Genomic DNA, 25,535 nt, shown 5'->3' with positions numbered 1-25,535 from the left:
GGACTCCTCTTTCTTTTCCTTCCCGTTATCTACAACAGACAACGCACCGGATCATTTTGTTTCCCGGCTAGCGCATTGTCGGAACCTCGCCCGATTGAGCACTGAGTCCTGCAAGAACGACCGAAACTCTCGCTATGACGCAGCTCACCGAGCTGTCTCGTTTCAAACGGAAGATGAAGTGCAGCTTTCGACGCCTATCGCTGCGTCGCCAGGAGTGTGCGAAACGTTTATGCCCCGCTTTATTCATTTCATGCCCCGCTTTATTCAAACGAGCCCTTCATTTCCAAACCATATATATATATATATATATATATATATATATATATATATGGTTTGGAAATGAAGGGCTCGTTACGAAATACAGACAGAACTGCCGGCCGTCTACAACGCCATAGAAGGCATAAGGGAATGGTTAGAATATTTTTTACCGTTAGTGACGTTATATTATTTTTTAATTTTTTTATTAAACTCTTGAGAAAGAAAGAAAGAAAGTAAAACACGCGCCCAGAGTGGGGACCGAACACACGCATTTCGATTACATCTCGAATGCCTTACCAATTCGGCTATCTGGGTGACTGTGTTCTCCTTCACTTTATGGAGTATTTATATTTACTACAACTGTATCTGACGCTTGAGGGTGGTAGCCAGCGCCACGCAGACTACACGAGGAGGAGGGGACCTTCTTTTCAACCCCCGGGGCGTGACACGAACGTCTATAGCCTGTCATAAGCGGGTAACTGGCGGGAAACTCTCTTATGCTACCTTGGCATCAAGTCTGCCAGAACCGAGGCCCTCGCTAACCTTTCGCACGATAATAGGGTTTGGAAATGAGGGGCTCGTTAGGAAATACAGAAAGAAATGCCTGCAGTCTACAACGCCAAAGAAGGCATAGGGGAATGCTTAGACTATTTTTTACCGTTAGTGAAGTTATATTATTATTTTTATTATTTTTATAAATGCTTGGGAAAGAAAGAAAGAAAAACACGCGCCCAGAGTGGGGACCGAACCCACGCCTTTCGATTAGATCTCGAATGCCTTACCAATTCGGCTATCTGGGCGGCTGTGTTCTCATTCACTTTCTGGGGTATTTATATACACTACAACTGCATCTGACGCTTGAGGGTGGTAGCCAGCGCCACTCAGACTAAACGGGGCGATTTTCCCCTCCACTTTCTGGGGTATTTATGTTAAGGTATTTTTAGCTTCCGGTGCTTGGGGGTAGTAGATAGCGGCACTCGGACTACTCGGGGTGAAGGGGACCTTATTTTACAACCGCGTGCCGTGACTCGAGTGTCTACGACATGTTGAGAGTGGTCGAGCAGCGTTGAACCCCCTTAAGCTACCTTTGGCACCAAGACTGCCAGAACAGAGGCTCTCGCTAGCATGTAGCGAATCAGAAAATGGGAAATGAGGGGTTCGGTGAAATAAGACAGAAAATAATGGTTGGCAGTCAAGAAAACCTCGGAAAGCATAAGGGAGGTTGTGGTAGGTCTTAGAAACAGATGAAGTATTTTTCGATGTAATGAATGTTATATGTATATATGGCTACAAACAATCTTCCTGATAATTTACTATTGTCCTTAGATGGCGGTAGTGTACGAGGTGGTCATGGACTATTATTTTTTTATTTGTTGTTTTCGAACAGCCTTTGTCAACAACTAGGGACATAAAATGTACCAACTCGAGTTCGCCCGAACCAAGTCTTCACGATACACTGCAAGCAGTGAGGTAATTGATTTTGAATCTAGCTTTTCTAGCAGGTTCATGGCCAAAGACGACGTCTATTCTATAAAAAGGCCAAACGACCCGTTAGTCTACCCAGACATCTCAATTGTGCTTGTTTTCAGCTACAGATTCGGAGATAGTACCTACGGTTTTAGCTACTCTTCCTATTTGCCTGAAAAGTTGTCATCAAGAAAGCGTAATTGCGGTTGCGACCCCTTCGTGCGTGCTCTTACGTCGGCCATTAAAGTCTTTGAGCCGCCGCCGCAACTGCGTGAGGGCTCATGCCACGTTCTTTCTTTTCTGGTGTGGCGCCATTCTGAAATCGGGGGTTCATTTACCCGTCCACCCGTTACCCTACCCGTAAGCCGAATAACTTTTCTGAGTGGTGTGGTGTGTTCTTCTATCCCACTTGCATTTTCCCTCCCCATTAACCGGGCCTTTTCTTCGCATCTTCGAGTTTGGGTGCGTGTTTGTATCTGTGTTTTGGATTTTAATTTATGCTTCTTCCGCACTTGGACGAGAATGTTATAACTACGCGTCTAAACAACTTACAGTTTGTTTTGAGAAAGGTCAGCATCCCACCAAAACGTCGACAAATCATTCCCAAAGACAAACGCAATCGTCTTACGGCAAAAATTGTGGAGCAACTAAGGGCAACACCCCATGAATTTGTATATATATATATATATATATATATATATATATATATATATATATATATATATATATATATATATATATATATATATCACGGTTGCAGTCGCCACGGCCAGTACTATTCGGCTGTTTCCGAAATATTTAATAGTGCCGAAAAACGTGTGTTTGTCATGTTTCTTTGATACAGTGATAAATAAGCGACACAATAGGCCGAGAAAAAATCCGCCGTATTTTCCGGGTGCGGGAGTCGAACCCACATCTCCGCATATCGCGTGCGGTGCACTGACCATTCATGCTATCCGGCAGAGGCTCCTCTCTGGACTTTACAGGGGGGGGGGGGGTTTATATTTAGGAGTGCTCTGATGGCGGTCAAATAGCGGCGCCCCTCGACCACCGCGGGAGACGTAGAAGGTCTTTTTTTCCCAGCGGCCGCCACATTAAACAACAAAATAAACTTCTGGGCATGAAATGGTTGACTTACTGCTTGTTTTTTCCCACTGAAAGCATTGTAGAGCTTCATTGTCAATTTGTCTTAGCACTTTCCGGTGATCCAGTTGTGCTTTCGGTGGTTTGTCGCGTACCTGATCAAGCCAGAGACGTTCCTGGGGAACCACTCGTCGCCAAGTGATGGACCCGGTAAACCTCCAGAAAAGTGTCCGTCAGCCTTGGCCTGGAGCCGAGCGTCTGCCGAGCACATTCATTTAAGACCATCGCTCCCGAGAATGGTTGCAGCTGTTTGTCTATAGGAATCTCGGGTCTCTCAAGGGTGAAGCTGTTACGATACAGCGCTCCGCTACTGTGTTCCCGCTTGCAACAAGTTGGTGTAGTGTCGTGGAGTTCTGTGCTTGGCCGCAGAGCCTCCGTTCCTCGAACATGCTACAATAGGGCGATGTGTATCCTCCGCGCGTCGTCCCTTGTAGGTGACTCTCACCGCAGCAGTTCCAAACTCCTGTAGAAGCAAGCACATGTAGAACCTTCAACATGGCAGCGCGTGCTGCTCACCTAAATCTTTTCTCCCCATCTCTCAGACTCCACGTGGTCCGCTACTTGCGGCTCTCACGGACCCGGGAAAGGGTGTTCGTGCGTATCTGTACTGTGTTCAGTCCGTGTGGATAACATTAGCGAAGTGGTTCGACCGTTAGCACGATTTGACGGTTAGCTTTTCGGGTTAAAAAATACACGGTTCCTCTGAGCACATTATTCATCCTATTGACAGCATCGCTCTGTTCGCTCTGTTTTTTGGCAGCTTCGCTCTGTTCGAGTGCTGCTGTGAGCTTGCTTCGTTGAACGTGAGGACATCCTTTTGACGGAGCCGGTGCTGCCAGAACCGGTTCGTTCTTGCTGTCGCCTCTATGTTCAAGCCCTGCAATTGCGCTCCCAGGCACACAATTGCAGAATACGCGGCTAATGCGACGTGTTCACCGGGTGGCGTTGGCGCTGAATGCCCGGTTGATGCGTGCAGTTGTGTAGCAGTTCTAGGAATGCTTGGGCAGATGTGCAGCCCCAGAGAGATCATAAAGGGAGTAAATGGACTTCAAAGACTAGGCCAGACAAGGGGCGGCCTACGAAAACTTTGTGCTTATGCTGTGCGAGTACTGTGGGGTGCCACAGAATTACTTTTTCCTCGCGAATTTTAACGCGTGAGTGGTGATCGAAAATATTTTGGATAATATTTACAGATATTTCACATTGGGCTGTCAGGAAGTTTACCAGGTAAACAAATTAGTACCATTACCGTGAAAAGCGGACGCGGCGGCTTTTCTGACGGAGACGAAAACCATAAACGTTCGTGCATGAAATTGTGAATTTGGCGCACCTTAAAGATCCTCATGTAGTCTGTATTATTCCGGAGCGCTCTACTACGACGTCCCTCATAGTCTGTGTGGCGCCGGTGTGTTGAAGCTCACAAGAAATGAAAACACTACCATCGAAGTGACCAAGAGATGATCGCGACTGCCCTTATTTTGTCCTAAAAGCTATGTACGCATGTATGTGAAATAGTAGTTGGGCGGTGTCTTGCACATTTGTGGTGGTATTTCGTCATTTGGGTGTTGCAGGGTAATCAATTGAGTCGTTTATTTTCCCCTTCCGTATGTTTCAGGACCACCAGGACAAAGATATGCTAAAGAATGCACCCAGAGTTTGTCAGTGACTGTTCTGGATAACATTGCTCATTTCAGTTACTTGGATATTACTCCCATGTGCGGAAAAGTTTCCTTTATATACCCGTATGGTTTTAAACACTTGCGAGGCATTGTCACGAAACAAAATTGGCTCCTTTTTCTATACCGACAGGCTTATTTCGAACAGAACCGCTTAGAGAAAAACTGGGAGGATGAATTGAAAAAGCTAAAGCAAATACCGCGCGATACTGTTTTCTTTCAGTACTAAGATACTACTTCCATTTCCAGAGTTTGTGTAAACGGTATTCATCTTTATTCGCGTCTGTAGCGATATCATAATTTTATTGTTTATGCATGAATTTGTTTTTTTTTATAGTAGCAGTGCCTATATTTCTAATTGAGTGTGAACGTAAGTGCGGCAACAGTAAAAAATCAAGCTGTTTTTTTTTACTTCAGAATGTTTTTGTCAGATAGAGGGTGGCTTTAGCCCAAAGTTGCCGTTTGTTTTTGAGTTGAATAACATTGACGGGCGTAACCGTGCAGATATATTTTTCTGGGAGGGGGGTCGGATGTGACATTAAGCCACAGATCTATCGGTAGGAGGACGGCGGTGGGGTCGCTCTGTTTTTCTGCATAGCCTAATTAGAACCATGGCACCGAATACAAAGCAGTTAGTAATACTGACCGAAGAATACATATGGCTCTGTAGATCTATATATGCGGCTTAATGTATAATTTTTTAAACAAGTGGTGTTTCGGACACAAAAGTGCAAAGACTATAAAAATAGCCATTTGTGGCATTCTACACTGCTTCCTGATGCAGTTTATATGATTCAGCTTGATGTTCTCCTTTGGTTTATCAGATTTGCCTCGTACGAAAAACGGCATCAAAAGTACAGTACCGGACGCGCTGTCCTAACAGGCCTGCAATGCATTTTTGTGCGCTTCGCAAGAATTCAAAATTTTGCTTTCATTTTCTGTTACCATTATAATATAGCTTTCATTCATGTGCATATTCACAATGTGAAGCGCCTGCTGCTTTCCTGTCTGGTGTTTGTAGGCGTTTTTCCGATATTGTTTTTCGACTTAGATAAGTCGAAAAACAATACCGGGCAAAACAATAACAATCTGAGCAGCAGCTAAGATTGGAATTTGTTTTATGAAGCAATTTCGAAGCTTTTTTTCAGTTTTCGGTCGTTTTTTCAAGATTGCCCAAGGGCCTGAGGCAATGGACAACTCCAGCTATTATAAAACCCTGCATGGCGACCGAGACAACGATACCGTGATCACATGTCTACTCGTCACTGCTATAGGAATTTAGCGGACTGCATAATAAGCTGCTTACGATCAGCACACGTTCCCCACTCAACTCTTCCAGCCGAACAGCAATGCGTGCAGACTTGAAATTGTTGCATTCCTCTACGAACGCTTGTGGTAGCCGCGGTATTTACCGCTGTGAAACTAATTGAGCGATAGCCGCCCAACTTAGGTTGTGTATTTCAAGTTGGTAAACAAAACATGGAGCGCATATCAGTGCTTGAAAAGCATTCTACGAAGGTACTTCAAGATGTCAGCACAAAATAATGACAGGCACATTATACAGGTCTTCTGTTAAGTCGGATGCCATAAACATATTGCCTACGTAACTGCCTTGAGGTGTTACCGCATTTCTGCTGTGTTATCGTCGGCAAAAACGATGCATTAGTTCCTCCAAAATGCTTGTGAACACACGCGGCTATATCATAACGCGCCGTTTGGATATGTCTTGAAGAAGACATAGGCCGCAGCAGACGATGCAATTGTCTCCACCCTGAACTGAGTGGCGGAGAGCGCGTGCATTCCGGCATCTTAACTTCAGCCCTTAGGCTCCTCCTTCTACAGCATACATTAGGTGTCCGTTCTTGAGGAATCGAGCGCGTACGCACGAGAGCACCGTAGGTTGCATGTGCCCGCACGTGCGGAGGACTGTGCATAGTGAGCACGCCAAGAACACAGGAGGGGGGGCATGAGGAGTGCGCATTCCGCTATGAAACCGAGAACATGTACAAATGGACCTTGTGTAGCAGAAAAGCGGCGCCCGTGTGAGCGAGGGAGGGGGGGCGGGGTTGCACACGCTGTGACGCGTTAGATCATCCGCAGCCGATGGCGGGAAACGATTCCCTCATAGAGGAGCAACAATCCTCCAGGATGGAAACCTGCGTTAGGCGAGTAATCGAAGTTACCGTCGTGAGTTAAGCGCACCATGCCGTGAATTTCTGGACAACTAGTGCTTTATTTTTCGAACTGTTACTGCACGGGCTTTACGCGGGCACTTCCTGTACGCTTGAAGTAATGTCTCTAACATACCTCCCTGGCGCTTTTCATCATTGTGTTCCCGGAAACAGCTGGCGAACGCTTCACGCTAGCAGAGGTTTTCTGCTCTTCTCGTGTTCTCGACTTTCTCATGAGAGTTCGGTATCAGCTGAGAGTGAGAGCCGCGAATGATTGGAACAGGGTGACGGTGAAGAGGGTCCACGGTAAGTGACCTGAAGTTTGGGCGACGAGCTCTGGAGATATTAACTATCACGAGGATGCTGGTCCTTATGCGAGCACGGCCCAGTTGGATGGAATCCGCAAAGCCCAAGATCACTGTAAACGCAGCGGCCAAAGATGTGGTCTGCTCCCCATAGTGGAAGCACAGCGATTGGTTATCCGATGTTTGGTGGCCACCTGTTTGTTGGGAGTGACACTGCGGTGGTGTCATGGGTAGAGTATAAGACCACTAAAAGGCAACTTCTAGTCCTATTCGGTCTCCGTTTGGTGCAGTAGTTGAAGAGGGTTACTTCAAGGCGGCGTGAGCTATGGCACTAAAGGGCGTGACAGGATAACGTGAGCTAGAATTCAAAAAGCATGGGTCCGCTCGACTTCTTTTGTGACGCCCTTTGCTACCCACTGTGAGGGTGACGATTCGTGTGCCGGGGACAGGTTTCGTAGCTTATCCCGGAATACCTCGAGGAGGCACCTCTTACAGTTGCCGTTGTGGTCAAGTACCGAAGGGGAACAGGCGGGTGCTACTTGTAACCAATGGTAGGGGTCGCTCTCCGGTTGCAGCCCTTCTCATGTCATGCGTGTCCTCCAGAGGAAGCCGAAGTAAGAAACTCGTCAACCGTTCATTCCGGATTCCCACCTAGACTATCAAAAATATTGCTTCTGACACCTGCCATAAGGACAAGCATCGCGCTTTCCTCAGTTGCCTGCGGGTCCACTCCTGTACTGATCCGTAGAGCGTCTCCAACGAAGCCTATAACGTTTTTGTTCTGCACCTGATTCCTAGTTTGTAAGAGATATTTGGTTCTTCATTGTCCAAATCGGTTGGCAAAGGATCTCCAGAGTCGTTCCTTCGAGCACTCGTGTGACATAAGGGGCGCTTCGTGGTTCACGAACCAGTTGAGAGGAGTAACCTCTCCAGAAACGTGCAGACAATGGACTCACTTTTCTGCCGCGATCGCCACCAACTTCTTCATGCTGCTCGATTCAGGCTTCAAAGTCTTCAAACGTTTCGCCAAAGCAAACCTCAGGTTTACGGAGCGTGATGGCCAATATGAGGATCAGGATCAGAATCATAAATGGTTTTTATATTTCCCAAGAAAAAAGAAAATGATGGACCTAAGAAAAATGCTGCCCATTGAGCAGCTTGACGAAGCCTGAAGCACTACCCAGAAGATGGCAGCATCAAAACAGCAACACGTATCTTACACTCATGCAGAAACAGAAAAAAATTAGCTCCAATCCATGCTGTGACAGTCGTTGGAAAGCAAAGCTTTGAAAAACACCCACAACAATTGCTCATGTTACGTACTTCAATTCACACACGTGGCTATACAAACAATAAAACAGCAACACAGGCATAGACCGCTCATAACCGCTGCTTGGCAAGACACGTTGCTCCTTCAGCCTTTTGTAACACCTCTTAAAGCACAACCGAATTAGTATTCCCCGATTTAGAAAACGGAATCTCAATTTTGGCAAGCAGTGCGCGAAAGTTAGGGTTTCTCTAGTGGCCAGATGTCTGTATGTCGTCTCTACATTTTTTCCCCCTTCAAACCAATTATTAATGGTATCTTTGCCGTGCGACCACTTATTTACATCAGGTCCGGGTTTCCCAGGAGCTGCTGGCGAACAAGTTAATCAAGGCTTGCGAAGGAAGCGCACAATGGACACAAATCTGTGCCAAAACAACCGTCCCTTAAGCCGACGACAAAGACGTACCACAGAAGTGCCCGCTGTTGAGCTGGCACCTCAGCGCGGGAAACGCTGGGTAAATACGGCGTGCCATCAGCACTGTGCTTCGTGGGTGAAACTCTCCGTCTCTCCCCCTCGCCACCGCGCCCGCCGCGTTGGGAGTGTATTGTCCCGCACGCGGGGAAAGAACCATTGGTGTAGGAAGCTTTGCTTTAAGACGAGTTATATGCGCTCAGGGTCACAAACGCTTCCTCCTGCTGGGATTGGCACATCGTGAGACTGTGTCTCGGTGGCGTCATTTTAGGGCCCTAGGGCAGTTGGTCGATTTATGATGTGATGCTTTGCAAACGTGGGCTGGGGCGAAAGCGGGCCTCGGCGAGGAAGGAGTTGCAGCCGCGGCGAAATATTTGGCTAGGCCACTGACACCTTCAGGGCCTACTCTGCATGAATTGGACTTTACGGGGCGCCTTTTACATGAAATGTCCGGAATGACACCACAGCCATTAAAAACTGCAATGAGGTTGCAATAGCTGCGAAATAGTGTGCCTTGCGAAAGCATTTTCTACTGCCAAGCACGCACATAAGCATTTTTTTCCTTATTTTTGTGGTGATGATGGTTGTCGAGTATGTGCACATTTTTTGCTTCTTTTATCTCTCTGTTGTGTCGCCAATGGCCTTGAAAAATGTAACTGCGTAACTTGCCAACTTAGACATAATAGTTGCTTCGCAGTGCCACATTTTGAGTGTTTTCACAGTTTAGAAAAAAAAATTCACGAAAATCAACAAGCGCATCCAAGCGCCAAGGGTCAACTTTCTTATTGGCATTCCATTTCCTCCCGCACTTCAAAGTAAAATTAAAATTTTCGGATTTTATTCACCTGTACAACAAAAGTTTAGTATATTAAGATTTAACCTCCAGTTTTACTTCACATGCGACATATACTCTTATTTTTGTTTGTCGTTTGCATACATACACTACTTACGACAGCGGTTATAAGACTAGGGAGAAGCTGTTTTGCTGTAGGCCTGTTTGTATTGTTCTCAATGCAAATAAAGAAAGTAGGGTGCATTTGGAGAGTTTCTCAACTTCTGTATAACAAAATAATTCGGAAAATCATCCTTTGTTCAGTAATTCACATGTGATGTCGAGACGCGTTGACGTACAAGTGAAGCATTTGCGACAGCCTGAATTCGTTTTATACTCAACAAATTTTGTGAAACCCAAAGCTGGTTCTTCCGTGTTCGCAGCACCATGTCGTTAACCACCTTGTAGATGTTTGATTCATATGTTGTTTGAGGTCCTCTGGCAGTGTTCAAGTGGGGCAGATATGTGTGGAGTCCTGTGTATTCAATATTCTGCCGAACTGCCCCCAGTACATTATACAACAAGCGCACGTGACGTAATCTCTGAGTGCAAGTACTGCTTCTTTATTAAAATTCACTGGTATCTGCCACCCATTACCTTGAGGCTGCGCTTATTCGTTTTATGAGTTTTCGTTTTCCCTTTCAAAATACTCGTGTTTTTGTATATGACTGCTGTTGCCGCTTTCAAGGAACGGCATCTTCGTTTAGCACAAAGAAGGCCTTCCACCTTATAATACTTGAAGAATACGAAAGGATTGTGTTTTATTTGTAACGATGAATGTTTTTTACCCTAACGTAAAAGCAGGAATCAACCTTGCTGGACATAAAATTCAAGAAAGCATTTCGCTCACCAGGTAATGTGTAAGTAAACACACCACATCTGTTTTTCTCATCTTTGGCATAAAGTTTTTCGAAATGATACTTTCTTCCTGAAAGGGAACCGCATAAGAATGAGAAGTCAAGCCAACCCACAGAAAACATATGCACACCTAATAAATTCTGATAATCATCAGCATCATCATAACCCTGGTTGTGGCTCCTTCAGGACGAACGCACCTTCCAAATATCTCCAGCCACGTCCATCGAGTGCAAGCTGAGTCTAAGCTTTCCCCAAATTTTCGTGCCTCGACCATAATTGACACCTGCGTTTGGGGCCCCTATGCAGCACTCTGGTAAAACAATGCTCTACCTACTATCACTCACACGCATTTGGTGACCCGCTCATTCCCATTTCCTTTGCTAAATTCGAACTACAATATCCTCCACTTCAGTTTGTTCTCTAAGCCATGCGGCAGTTTATATCCCTCAGCTTGACCCCTAGCATTCGGCATTCTATGGCCCGTTGTGCCAATCGAAGTTTCCTTTTACGTCGTTTAGCGAGACCAAAAGTTTCTTCCCAGGAATTTTTTTCTCTGCTTTCTTTCCTTCTTTCCAAAAACATATCTCACCTACCGCATTTTCCCTTTTGCTTTCCTTTGCTTGCTTGTCTGTCGACCATTATTTCTGTCTCTCTCTCTCTCTCTCTCTCTATATATATATATATATATATTTATATTTATATATATATAGACACAAAATAAGGGTTGGCAGTCAAGAAAACCTCGGAAAGCAAAGGGGAGGTTGTGGTGGGTCTTAGAAAGAGATGAATTTTTTTAGTCGAAAAGAAAGTGGTGAAAAAATGCCCGCCGGGTGGGATCCGAACCCACGACCTCCAGAATACCAGTATGGTGCCATAACTACTACGCTACCGGCGGGGCTGCTTCCCCAGCACTTTCTCGGGTATTTATGTTCAGGTATTTTTGTTTCCTGCACTTGGGGGTGGTAGCCAGCGCCACTCGGACTACTCTGGGTGAAGGGGACCTTCTTTTTAACCCCCGGGCCGTGACTCGAGTGTCTACGACATGTCGCGAGTGGTCGACCAGTGTTGAACCCTCTTAAGCTCCCTTTGGCACCAAGACTGCCAAAACTGAGGCCCTCGCTAAGCATGTAGCGAATCAGAAAATGGGAAATGAGGGGCTCCGTGAAAATAAGACAGAAAATAAGGGTTGGCAGTCAAGAAAACCTCGGAAAGCAAAGGGGTGGTTGTGGTGGGTCGTAGAAAGTGATGAAGAATTTTTTGAGTCGAAAAGAAAGTGGTGAAAAAATGCCCGCTGGGTGGGATCCGAACCCACGACCTCCAGAATGCCGGTCTGGTGCGATAACCACTACGCTGCCGGCGGGGCTGAATCCCCAGCACTTTCTCCGGTATTTGTGTTAAGGTATTTTTGTTTCCTGCACTTGGGGGCAGAGGTCGGCAAACTCACTCATGAGTCCACTCACTCAGACTCATTTGGAATCAAACTCGCGTGATTTTGAGTTTGAGTGACCGCGAGGCTAATGTGGCATGGTGAGTTTGAGCTTGAGTGAGTTTGAGCCGAGTGATCCCGACTGAGTTTGAGTCTGAAATGTAGTTTGAGTACGCCTGAGACCTAGTGAATTCTGAGTCCATTTTGAGTTCTGAGTACATTTTGAGTTTGAGTCCATTTTGAGTTCAGAGTACATTTTGAGTTTGAGTTCATTTTGAGTACTGAGTACATTTTGAGTTTGAGTCCATTTTGAGTTCTGAGTACACTTTGAGTTTGAGTCCATTTTGAGTTCTGATACGTTTTGAGTTTGAGTCCATTTTGAGTTTGAGTTCATTTTGAGTTCTGAGTACAATTTGAGTTTGAGTCCATTTTGAGTTCTGAGTACATTTTGAGTTTGAGTCCATTTTGAGTTCTGAGTACATTTTGAGTTTAAGTACATTTTGAGTTTAAGTACATATTGAGTTTTGAGTACATTTTCAGTTCTGAGTACAAATGACTTTTGAGTACATTTTGAGTTTGAGTACATATGAGTAGCCTAGCAGGCAGCTATGGTTGGCTGTTAAGTTTCATGCGTCACTGTGGGCTCGGAATTCAGGTTACCTGCGGGTACGGCACCAATCGCGATCTGCATGATCGGTTGGGAGGGAGGGGGTGTTTGATTTTTTTTTAGTTTCTTGTTGAATTTTCATGGCCATAAGCACTTGCTGTATACCTAATTTTCGCGGCTGGGCGCTTGAGTGATAATTGACTGGTGAGGTCATAAAAAAGGGTTGTCTTAATTTTTCCTCCTGACGGATCCACTAAGAGCGTGGGAAAGGGTGGTGGGAAAGCACACGGCGGCGCTGGCGGGCTGGTTGTTCGCCTGCTACTGTTAACGGCTTGATATACTAGGGGTCACAAAGGAAGAGGTGAGAGCCGGGGGAAAGGGGGGGCACGGGCTGTCTTTTCTGCTGTTTCAAATGGATTAGTTAAATTGACTGGGCAGCGCCCCTTAAGACAGAATAATGACTACATTAGATTGGGTGAAAAGTGAAACTGATGAGGCTAAGGCGTGTAAGGTATCAAATGAAAGGTCCGGATTAATGGAATCATCATGGTAAATAAAAAATGCTTCCTGATTGTAGTCATCAGGCAGTCATAATGAGTCATAGATTGGGTTAAAATTCAAAATGATGCTGCGAGGGCATGTGGGGAATCAAATTCAAGGTGTCGATGTGGGGAATCATTCGGGACGAAAATGCGTTATGGATATATAATGACGTAGTCATGGTAAGTCATAGATTCGGTTAAAATTCAAGTTCATAACTCTAGGGCGTGTGGCATATCAAATTAAAGGTCTCGATGAGGGTAATCGCGTGCTTCCTGATTATTATCTCGACATAGTCAAAATGGGTCATAAATTAGGTTAAAATTCACAATGATGCCACTGGGTGTCCGGGCCATCAAATTGAAGGTTCCAATAACGGAAATCACGTGGGACGAAAATGTGGTAGGGCTATATCACGAGATAGTCATGGTTATTCATTGATTGGTTTACCATTCAAATTGATTCCGCTAGGATGTGATGGGTATCAAATTAATGGTCTAGATGAGCGGAATCACGTGGGAGAAATACAAAAATGCTTCCTGGGTATAACCATGAGATTGTCATGGCGAGTCTTATATTGGGGTAAAATTCCAAGTGATCCCCCTAGGGCGTGTAGGGTGTCAAATTTACGGTCTTGACGAGGGGAATCACGTGGTACAAATAAAAAAAGCCTTCCTAGTTCTAATCATGAGATAGTCATTATGAGTCATAGATTGGGTTAAATTCAAGGTGAGGCCGCTGAAGCATGTGGGGCGTCAAATTGAAGGTTCCAGTTAGGGGAATCACGTCGGACACTTAAGTAATGCGTCCTGGTTACAGTCATGAGAGTCATGGTTAGTTTGACTGCTATGAATTCCATATGACCCTGCTAGGGTGTGTGGGGTATCAAATTAAAAGGTCTCGTCGAGGGGGATCACGTGGGACAAATATAAAAAATGCTTTCTGGTTATAATTATTAGGATATAGCAAAAGGTATATAGCAAAATGTACACACTCACACTCACACTCACACTGTCACTCACACTCTCACTCTCAGTCACACTCTCGCTCTCACTCACACTCTCACTCACACTCTCGCTCTCACCCTCACTCACACTCTCACACTGATGATGATGATGATGATGATGATGATTTCTATTGGTTTCCCCTTTTGTATCGGGGTGATGACATGTCATCTTACCAAAAAGGACTAATATACATATGTTTTACACTTTTGGTTTAATACTAGCGCTGCTTAGGGCAGGCACAAAAAGCTTATTAGGCACAAAATAGTTTTTTTTTCCTGTTACAGGTGGTAACTGTCCTAGGCAATATTCCCCTCTCTGCTTTTCGTCCACCAGCATTCTAATCTTCTTTTCGTCCCCTCGACAGCCTTGAAGGTAACTTCCTCTGTGATACCCTTAAATCCTAGGGCTTCTGAAAGCCCAATATTCCCTTCATGTAGATTTGGATGGATACCCTCACATTCTAACACGATGTGCCGCATAGTTTCTGTTTCTTTTCCGCAGACCACGCATACCCCATCATTTTGTGAATACTTCCCCACAAAACTCTTAGTTCGCAGGCAACCTGCTCTAGCCTCAAAAAGCAAAGCACTGCCCTGGGAATTATCGTAGAAATTTTCCTTTCTGATGTTCATCTTCTCAGCCCTGTACATCCCTAACGACGTTTTAGCTTCCATTTTTTCCCTTCATTTATTCGTTTCAATCTGCCTTGCCTCTTTTTTGGTTACCTTGGCTGTTTTGGATTCCCCACTGTTCTTTCCGTATTTCATCGTTAGCCTTCTAGTCTTTCCTAACCACTGCGTGTCCACGCTTTTCAAGTATAGGTACCTAAAAACCTTAGTTGCCCACCTTCGTTGATCCATTGCCCTCAACCTCATCTCAAAGCATATTTTACTCTGAGCTTCTCTAACTTCAAACGACGCCCAGCCCATATCTCCATGAACTGCTTCGTTAGTTGTTTTTCCATGCGCGCCTAAGGCCAAACGTCCTACCGTTCTCTGGTTTACTTCAAGGCCTGATAGGACGTCTGATTTTAAGCAGAGTACAGCATTCGCAAACGTGAGACCCGGAACCATTACTCCTTTCCACATTCCTCTTACTACTTCATATTTGTTATACCCCCACAGAGCTCTATGCTTCATTATAGCTGCGTTTCGCTTTCCCTTAACCTTAAGTTGCTCCTCGTGAGTACTTAAGTAGTTATCCCCTTCGTTTATCCACACTCCCAAATATTTATATTCCTTCACTCTAGGTAATGCGCCTTGCTGGATAGACACTGCGTCGGTGGTAGCGTCATTGAAAACCAGTATTCCTGATTTTTCTGCACTGAAATTTAATCCGAGGTCAGTGGCTTCCTGGCCGCAAATATTTATTAGCCGCTGCATATCGGTTTGGTTATCAGCTAAAAGAACAATGTCGTCTGCGTATAACATTCCCGGAATATGCTGTTGTACCACTTCGCCTTGCAGCATATGGGTTAGGCTAAACCCTACTTGACTTTCTTCCATTTTCTTTTCTAACCCTGCCATGTAAAGCATGAACAGTATTGGGCTCAAAGGGCATCCCTGTTTCAGTCCCCGATGGATGTTGACCTGCTGGGCGCATTTCTGCCCCTTCCCAAGTAAGGTGCACTCTATTGTCTTTATAGATTGCTATAAGAAACTGGACTAACTCGTCATCTAATCCCTGGAGTTTCAGCATCCTCCACAGCCGTTCTCTGTTTACGTTGTCATATGCCCCTTTAATGTCCAAGAACGTAATCCATAGAGGTCTATTCTGTGCTTTCGCAATTTCAATGCACTCGTTATCACGAACAGATTGTCATCCAGTCGCCTGTCTTGTCTAAATCCATTCTGCAGTTCCCCAAGTATTTCATTTTCTTCCATCCATGCTTGAATTTCTGATTTTATCGCCTGCATTACGAATCTATACACCACTGACGTTACTGTGAGTGGTCTGTATGAATCAATACTGGCTTTGTCTCCTCTGCCTTTATATATTAAATTCATCCTACTTTCTAACCAGTCCTCTGGTATTTGTTTGGTTTCTATCACCTTATCTATTGCCCTCATAAACGAATCCTTACTTTTAGGTCCAAATAGGTTTATCAGTTGCATTGGTATTCCGTCCGGGCCCACTGCTGTCTGGGGGGAAACCTTTTGCTCTGCTTTTTTCCTATCAAGGTTGCTCAAACTTATTTCCCTTTCCGCAGTCTTTTGTGGCGCTAATGTTATCGGTGCAGGTTTCCCTACCACTATTGTCTTAAACTTCTCACTAATCACTCGATGAATATGCGCCAACGCATGCTCTCCTTCTAAATGTTCCCCCTCTTCATCAATCAGGAATTTCTGATGGTTATCGTTTTTTGAGCTTAGTGATTTTACATGGTTCCAAAACTTCTTGGATGCGCTTTTGTCCTTTTTCTGTATTTCTGCCATCCATTGTTCGCTTTTCTCCTTGATCTTTGTTTGCACCATTTTCTGCACTTCTAGTTTTTTCTCACGGTAGACCTCCCACTTCTCCTTCACTACCTCCGGTTCCATACCAGTTCTTTTCTTCTCTATGTTCTCTCGACGCCTTTCTTCGCTGGTCAATAGCCTCTTTTATTTCCTTATTCCACCAGCTTCTCGGCTTTCTCTTCCCTTTCCATCGGTTTCGTTCCTTTGCTTCATTCATCTTACCCTTTATGAACGCAATCATTTCGTCGTAATCCCAATTTTTGCCTGGGTATTTATTGATTTCATCTTCCAATTTATCAGCGATGATCTTTAACTGCTCATTATTCAAATTATTTCCTCCTATTGTACCTATTTCTGCATTTTTCCGGGTTGCGCCTCCAAAGTGCAAGCTAAATCGCTTGTGGTCGCTTCCTAAGCTGTCTGTTCCATTTTCATCTATCCTCATTTCCCGCAGCCTTCCGTATACTGTCTCGGATACTAAACTGTAGTCTATGCTAGACTGTCTGTTACCGCTTTCCTACGTTATTTGTCCATCACACTTGCTTTCCGTGTTTACTATTACAAGCCGGTTTTCCTGGCATAGATCTATCACTAGAGAACCTTTGTGGTCTGTGTATCCATCCAAACCTTCTATATGGGCATTCATATCTCCAACTATGATTATTTCGCCCGAATCTTTGAACTCGTTTATATCTCTTCTCAAACAGTTTACCATTTCCTCATTTTCCTCCCTAGCACTACTTCCGGTCCACAGATACACCACTCCTAACCATGTATTTTTCCCCTCTATGGTGCCTCTTACCCATAGATGCTCTTTACAACTTTCATGCACTCTCTGCCAGTCGGTCCCTTGTTTAATAAGCATGCCAACACCTCCCCCTTTCTTCATTCCTGTGGTCCTGTTGCAACCTTCCCAGACATAATTGTCTATGATAGGTGGGGCTTCTAGGTCCCGGAGGTGAGTCTCGGCTAAAGCGTACACGTCTATTCCTTCCCGTTCAAGTTGCTTTTGAATTTCCACCCACTTATCTGGCTTTCTGCCTCCCTGCATATTTATGTAGCTGATTAAATATTTATTGCATTTGTTTTTCCCTTTCCGCTTACGGGGTCTGTTTTTGTCTTTTACAGAATTGTTTGCTCCATTGTTTTCACTTAAATGGCTTCTGTCAACGCTCTCAGTTACGTCCGTGGGTTCTCCGTTTAGCTCTAGGCCTGGCTGCCTCCCCGCGTTGAGTGTGCATGTGTCTCTTGCTTCCCCTTTGTCTCCTAGTTTGCCTTCCTTAGCTGCGCGGGGCTCCCTAAAAAAGCTACCGCTCTCCCACCTAAGCGCCACCCCACCTTATTTCCTAGCTTGGGGCTGAAGTGAATCCCGTCCCACTGAAAAGCTTGCCTATGTCCGATGTTTCCCACTACCCTGTTCACGTCTATCACTTCCAGCCCAAGTTCCCTGCCGCACCTCACGATCTCGCTGTTAGCAGCGAGTACTACCCGTTCGGTGTGCACGCCCTGCTTCCTCACCTCCGGCACGGTGCAGACTGCAATGCGCACATTTGGGGCCGTCGCCCGCAGGTCCTTTACCCCCTTCGCTATCTCCTGGCCAAGTTTTTCCTCCTCTCCCTTTAGAACATCGTTAAGCCCCGCGGCAATCACCACAAGGTTTCTGGCTTTACTAGACAAGGCCAGCTGCCCCTTCGCTGCAGTCATAACCGTCTGCATCGTTTGACCTGGGAAACACCCCACCCTCACACGCTTATCCCCCTTTACCCTTTCCACTATGGCAGCGCTGCTCCTCTTCATGTTAGAGTCACCCGCAATGATTACCACGCTATCATCTGCCACGTGCCGCTCTGTACTGGTACCCGGGTTATCGACTGGCTTTGCTGTCCTATTTCGCAGCACGTGGGAGTAGCTGTTGCCTATCGTTGCTTCCACCCCCGGTGTCTCCTCGGCGCATGCCTCCGCTTCGCTGCATGGGCCGAGGTGGTCGTCATTTGTTGGCGAAATGACGCTCCTTTCTAGCTTCCTCTCAGCTACTTCTAACTTTCCCTCAACGGCCCTCCGTTCGTCGCGTTCGTTACTTAGCGCTGCCTCCAGTTCTGCAACCCGCTTAGCTAACCCCGAGTTATCTGCTTCTACGCGTTCTAGCCGCGACACCACTACGCATAACCGACACGTACCTGCCCCTTCGTCTGCCTCGCCGCCATCCCGCTGAAACTCCTCTGCGTCTACGTGCCGCGGACAGCTACCACACTGTACCAGCTTTCTACGCGTCATCTCGGCTGAAACCCGGACACAACGAGAAAGAAACCGTGCAGGTAAATACTCAGCTTCGGCTGTCCTCCGCTGTCTCTGCCGTTTCGCTGTCCTTCACTGTAGAAGCATGCTGTTGTCGGAGCACCAGAAAAGCACGTCCGAAAAGGTCGACTGCGCAGGGCACAATCTCACACTCACTCTCACACACTCACTCTCACACTCACTCTCACTCCACTCACTCTCACTAACACTCACACTCTCACTCTCTCTCACACTCACACTCAACTCTCACTCTCACTCACACTCAAAATCTCACTCTCTCTCTCACTCACTCTCACACTCTCACTCTCACTCACACTCTCACTCTCACTCTCACTCACACTCACTCACACTCTCACTCTCACACTCACACTCACACTCACACTCACAATCTCACTCTCACTCTTACTCTCACTCACACTCACGCTCTCACTCTCACTCTCACTCACACTCACACTCACGCTCTCACTCAATTCAAACTCCACTCACACTCACACTCAACTCCCACTCTCACTCAACTCTCACTCACACTCTCACTCACACTCACACTCTCACTCAACTCACACTTTACTCACACTAAACTCACACTCACACTCTCACTCAACTCACACTATCACTCAACTCACACTCAACTCACACTCACACTCAACTCACACTCACACTCTCGCTCACACTCACACTCTCACTCACACTCACACTCTCACTCACCATCTTACTCTCCCTCACACTCTTACTCTCACTCACACTCAAACTCTCACTTTCACACTCTCACTCTCACTTTCACGCGCTCACTCTCACTCACACTCACACTCACTCACACTCTCACTCTCACACTCACACTCACACTCACACTCACACTGTCACTCTCACTCTTACTCTCACTCAAACTCACGCTCTCACTCTCACTCTCACTCACACTCACACTCACACTCTCACTCAACTGAAACTCCACTCACACTCACACTCTCACTCACACTCCCACTCACACTCACACTCACACTCAACTCCCACTCTCACTCAACTCTCACTCACACTCTCACTCACACTAAACTCACACTCACACTCTCACTCACACTCACACTCTCACTCAACTCACACTCTCACTCAACTCACACTCAACTCACACTCACACTCTCACTCACACTCAACTGACACTCACACTCTCGCTCACACTCACACTCTCACTCACACTCACACTCTCACTCACCATCTTACTCTCACTCACACTCTTACTCTCACTCACACTCTCACTCACACTCAAACTCTCACTCTCACACTCTCACTCTCACTTTCATGCGCTCACTCTCACTCACACTCACACTCACACTATCACTCTCACTCACTCTCACTCACACTCTCACTCTCACTCACACTCACACTCTCACTCACTCACATTCTCCCTCTCACTCACACTCTCACTCACACGCACACTCACTCACGGTCACTCTCACTCTCCCTCACACTCTCACTCAAACTTACCCTCACACTCTCACTCACACTCACACTCTCACTCTCACACTCTCACTCTCACTCTCACTCACACTCACACTCTCACTCACTCACACTCTCACTCTCACTGTTACTCTCACTCTCACTCACACTCTCACTCACTCTCACTTCTGTCTAGGGATAGCCGTTGTCGAGCTTGACGAAGGCGGGGGCCGACGCATCCTTGATGCGGCAGCTTCAAAAGTTTCTTCGCGAAGAAGTCGCTCGGCAACTGTCACTTCTTACCCTGGAGCCTGGATAAACGATGCCACCGTCTGTTCCTAGCCCATCTCCTCGATACGGAGTGCCTGTTAAATAAAGAGAACGAAGTGCGCCACGAGCGCAGCCAGCGGGAGCTCGCTCCACGAGCACGGCTCTCGCGTCAGTCGGTCGTAGCCATCTTGGATAGCCGGACGTCTAGATTACTGGTCCTCTTTCGTTACATATTCTCTGGTGCCGAAATCCCCAGCCGTCCGGTCCCGCCGCCGACTCGCGCCACATGGAATCGCTTCGTCGCCGCCGGGGAGTTCTTCGCGCCAGCGTCACGAAGAAGATGACGGCACTCGACGCGCTCCTACAGAACCCGGCGGCACCGACTCTCGAATTTCAGACGCTGCTGGACATAAATCTCGACAAGCAGCGAGCCTTGCACTAGCTGGACAGCCAGATTTAGGCGGCTCTCACAGAAGAGGAATTTGACGCGGACGTTTTGGATGCCATTGACGACGACGAGCGCATCTTCGCCCTTCGCACGCGCGTGCGCTCCGTCACGAGCCCGGCCCCTTAATGGTTATCGCACCAGACCGGTATTCTGGAGGTCGTGGGTTCGGATCCCATCTGACGGGCATTTCTTCTCCACTTTCTTTCTTTCTTTCCAAATTCTTTATCTGTTTCAATTACCTACCACATCCTCCCCTTTGCTTTCCGAGGTTTTCTTGACTGCCAACCCTTATTTCTGTATTACTTTCACCGAGCCCATCATTTCCTATTCTGATTCGCTACATGCATAGCGAGGGCCTCTGTTCTGGCAGTCTTGGTGCCATAGGGAGCTAAAGAGGGTTCAACGCTGGTCGACTACTTTCGACATGTCGTAGACACTCGAGTCACAGCCCGGGGGTTAAAAAGAAGGTCCCCTTCACCCCGAGTAGTCAGAGTAGCGCTGAGTACCACCCCCAAGCGCAGGGAACAAAAATACCTAACATAAATTCCCAGAAATTGGAGAAGAAATATAGCCCCGCCGGTAGCGTAGTGGTTATCGCACCAGACCGGTATTCTGGAGGTCGTGGGTTCGGATCCCATCTGGCGGGCATGTCTTCTCCACTTTCTTTCTTTCTTTCCAAATTCTTTATCTGTTTCAATTACCTACCATATACTCCCCTTTGCTTTCCGAGGTTTTCTTGACTGCCAACCCTTATTTATGTATTACTTTCAACGAACCCCTCATTTCCTATTCTGATTCGCTACATATACATACATATTTATATATATATATATATATATTTACATATATATATATGTATATATATATATATATATATATATATATATATATATATATATATATATATATATATATATATATATATATATATATATATATATATATATATATATATATATACACATCGCTTCCAACGATCGTAAATAAACTCAGTTGCTCAAAAGGTTAGTGACATCCACCACAATACAGCCGTACGGATACAAAGGAAAGCTTTGCCCGCAGGGGCGCCTTGCGTTTCAAGGTGACGGTAGTGGCGACACCGCGGACCCCGAGCTCATGTGGGTTGGACCCACCCACGCCGTCGGCTGTGCGTGGCTTTGCCGTGTCCGGGGAAGAGGGCATCCTGGTGGTTGACCAAAGCCAGGGTTGTTTCGGACCTTCATGGCCTCCTGGCAGAGGCAACACACCACTTCAGCCCCCGTTTCCCGTAGACGGTGCCCCCAGTCTGACCCGACCTGAGGGGAACCAGCCAGTCGCCTTTTCCTGTCCTCTTCTTCATTTTTTTGCTTTCCTATCGTCGTTCCTACCCCTGTCCTGTCATCTCCTTCCTTCTTTGCTTGCATGCTTCTCCAGGAGGTGAGGGTTAACCCTGTGCAAAGACATCACTCTTGATTTCAAGCATAGGGTTATAGTCGCAAGGTACGGTTTGCGTGTGCTGAAAAAGCCACGTTCACTCGTTGGGCTCGGTGGTGGGCTACCGGCCTTGCCACCGAACACATACTTGTTGTATGGCATCTTCAAATCCCTTTTGCATGAATCGCTCTCTTAAAGGGGGCGCACCGAGGCAACCACCTTTGAATATTTTCTTTCAAGGAGGCAAGAGTGTTTTCCACGCTTTCACGTGATGCACTCAAAAAAGAGAACACAACAATGAGAAAGATGTCACCATTTCTTGTGTCCAAATGTAAGTCGAACCTCATTGTGGCTGGCTACAAGGCACAAAAAATGTCCAATGGCGACCTGCTGATTGATGTTAAAGATAAGACTCAATGTGACAAGCTCCTCAAAGTTGACAAAATTGGTGACACCGCTGTTACTGTCCGTCCTCACCGCTCCATGAACACCGTGCGTGGTGTTATAAGTGAAGCAGACCTCCTAGACCTTGCTGAAAATGAACTCCTTGAAGGCTTCCATGAGCAAAATGTCATAATAGTTCAGCGGATAGTCATCCGCCGCGAAAACAAAGAAATCCCTTCCCTACCAAGCACATTGTTCTCACCTTTGGCACAACGGTTCTCCCGGGGACCGTAGAAGCTGGCTACGATAAAATCCGAGTCAGACCTTACATCCCCAACCCACGCCGGTGCTATACTTGTCAGAAATTCGGCCACGGATCAGAGTTGCAAGGGTAAGCAGACATGTGCAAAATGCAGCAAAACCGACAATGTGTCGGAAAGCTGCACTGCCCACCACACTGTGTCAACTGCAGCTGTGACCATGCGACATACTCAGGCTCATGCCAGCAATGGTAAAAAGAAAAAAAAATCATTGCGTTGAAAGTAAAAGAAAACATCTCTTACCCCGAAGCACGCAGGCGTCCTGCTATCACGCATAAGATAGCATACGCCGACGTGGCGCGTCAGGGGGCGGCGCCACGTGCGGCAACTGTCCAATCAGGGACCTCGTTGAGAGGACCTGAGGAGACATCTTCTGCCCCCCAGGTGCAAACAGCGACACCTGCTTCACATCAAGAAAATATAGGCTCGAAAACGGCCAATGTGTCAGCTGCAGCCTCGCGGTCTGCACAGCTGACTAACACCACTGAGACGGTTTTAACCTCACAGGAGAACCGGGGGCCAGCCAAGGCCCCAGGTCTCAAACCGTCAACAAATAAGCCTTCTTTGGAGGCTATGGACACAAGTGAGCCATCATCTACGTCAATCATGCCGAAGGATCGCCACAAACCGCTTGACCGTACGAACTCCCAGGAACTGATCACAAAAGCAGAGCTCCCTAAGGAGTCTCCTACTGTAAAAGGCTCTGGCAGCTAACAAGCTGAGCCTGTCTTTAGTAACAAACGTCTCAATACTAGCAATGGCTTTTTGTAGTGTACTGCAGTGGAACTGCAGGGGGCTTATGAAAAACCTGGATCATGTTAAAGAGCTGCTTTGGCAGCATGCACCTCTGGCAGTGTGTCTCCAAGAAACCCACTTAAGCAGCAAACACACAGACTTTTTTACCCCAGTATATCACATACAGAAAGGACAGGCAAAACACCAACCAACCATCGGGTGGTGTGGATATTATCTTTCAAAGGTCAACCACAGCTAAGGAAGTTAAACTCAGGACTGAACTAAAGGCTGTAGCTGTGATAGTTATATGGTTGCAGTGACTAATAACAATCAGCTCCCTTTACATTCCCCCAGACAAGCGACTACAGAAATCTGAATTTGAAAATCTAATGGACCAGTTGCCAGAGCCGTACATAATAGCAGGAGACTACAATGCTGATCATCCTCTCTGGGGCTGTGAAAACTACAATTCAAGAGGGCGAATGATAGAAAAATTACTATTCTTCACTGGAGCTTGCATATTAAACAAAAAGAGGCCCACATAATTTAGTCCCACGCACAAAACATCCTCATCTCATCAGTTGACTTAGCTCTCTGCACTGCTACTCTCTTCCCACTACTGGACTGGCACGTCCTGGATGACCCTTATGGAAGCGACCACTTTCCAATCGTGCTGAAAGAAAACGTAGCGTCGACACATGGGCAGAACAGTGTACCACGATGGAGGATGGGGTCTGCTGACTGGAAAAAGTTTCGACAGCTCACCTGTCTTCCACGTGACTATCTAGATTCACTGGACATCGACAGCGCACTTTCCTTTATCTAAAACCACATAATTGAAGCCGCTAGTGAATGTATCCCACAAAGTTCTGGTAACCCAAAAAGAAAGCCGATTCCTTGGTGGAATGAGGACTGCCAAAGTGGTAGGAAAAAACAAAATGCAGCATGGCGCCTTTTCCGTAACTCTCCCACGACTGAAAACTACATAAACTACAAACGCATCAAATGCCAGTCGAGAAGAGTGAGACGGATAGCAAAAAGTGAGAGTTGGGAGAAGTACATAGAGGGCATTAACTCTTACACCGACCAAAATAAAGTATGGAATAGGATACGCAAGTTGCAAGGGCAGCAGACTTGCCCCCGCCCTCTAGTTGATAATGCTGGTGGCACTCTGGAAGATCAGGCGGATGCACTGGGAGCATAATTAGAGTCGGTTTCAAGAGCAGCGCACTACTCAGCCAAATTTCTTAAATTGAAACGTAGGGAAGAAAAACTGCAACTTCATAGAAAATCTCCTCCAAGTGAGGCATATAATGCTGAGTTTTCTATTGCTGAGTTCGAAGCTTGCCTAAACACACTTGGTAAAGCAGCACCTGGATCTGATATTATTCACTATGAAATCATCAAGAACTTGCACCCAGAAACCAAACTTGCATTACTATCACTTTTTAATAGGACCTGGAACAATGGATATATCCCTCCAAGGCTCAAAGAGGCGAGTGTTGTTCCAGTATTGAAGGAAGGGAAGGACCCAGCAGATGCGTCGAGCTACAGACCTATAGCTCTGACTAGCTGTTTGTGCAAAGTATTTTAAAAAAATTATAAATCCAAGATTAATAAATTTTCTTGAAGCAAACAGGCTCCTGGATCCATTCCAGTGTGGCTTTCGAGGACAAAAATCCACGCTTGACCAACTTGTGCGCTTGGAGTCCCAAATAAGATATGCGTTCGCGCATAAACAGTACTTTCTGTCTGTA

General features: G+C 46.2%; 1 long non-coding RNA gene and 1 other non-coding gene across 2 annotated transcripts in view; both read right to left on the bottom strand.

The window, feature by feature from the left end:
- Positions 1-25,535, bottom strand: part of LOC144141816 (uncharacterized) — an 85,016-nt gene that overhangs the window by 46,005 nt on the left and 13,476 nt on the right. The window contains exon 2 of the long non-coding RNA XR_013316707.1: positions 10,442-10,519. This is a non-coding gene — a long non-coding RNA (uncharacterized LOC144141816). The remainder of the gene's footprint in view (positions 1-10,441; positions 10,520-25,535) is intronic.
- Trnaa-ggc (transfer RNA alanine (anticodon GGC)) lies at positions 11,737-11,809 on the bottom strand. Its single transcript has one exon. It is a non-coding gene; the product is annotated as a tRNA-Ala (tRNA).

This window comes from Haemaphysalis longicornis, unplaced genomic scaffold (genome assembly GCF_048455015.1).
Source record: "Haemaphysalis longicornis isolate Haplotype H1 unplaced genomic scaffold, Haemaphysalis longicornis Haplotype H1 scaffold_6, whole genome shotgun sequence".
Taxonomy (NCBI): domain Eukaryota; kingdom Metazoa; phylum Arthropoda; class Arachnida; order Ixodida; family Ixodidae; genus Haemaphysalis; species Haemaphysalis longicornis.
This window is presented reverse-complemented; position numbering and strand designations above follow the sequence as displayed.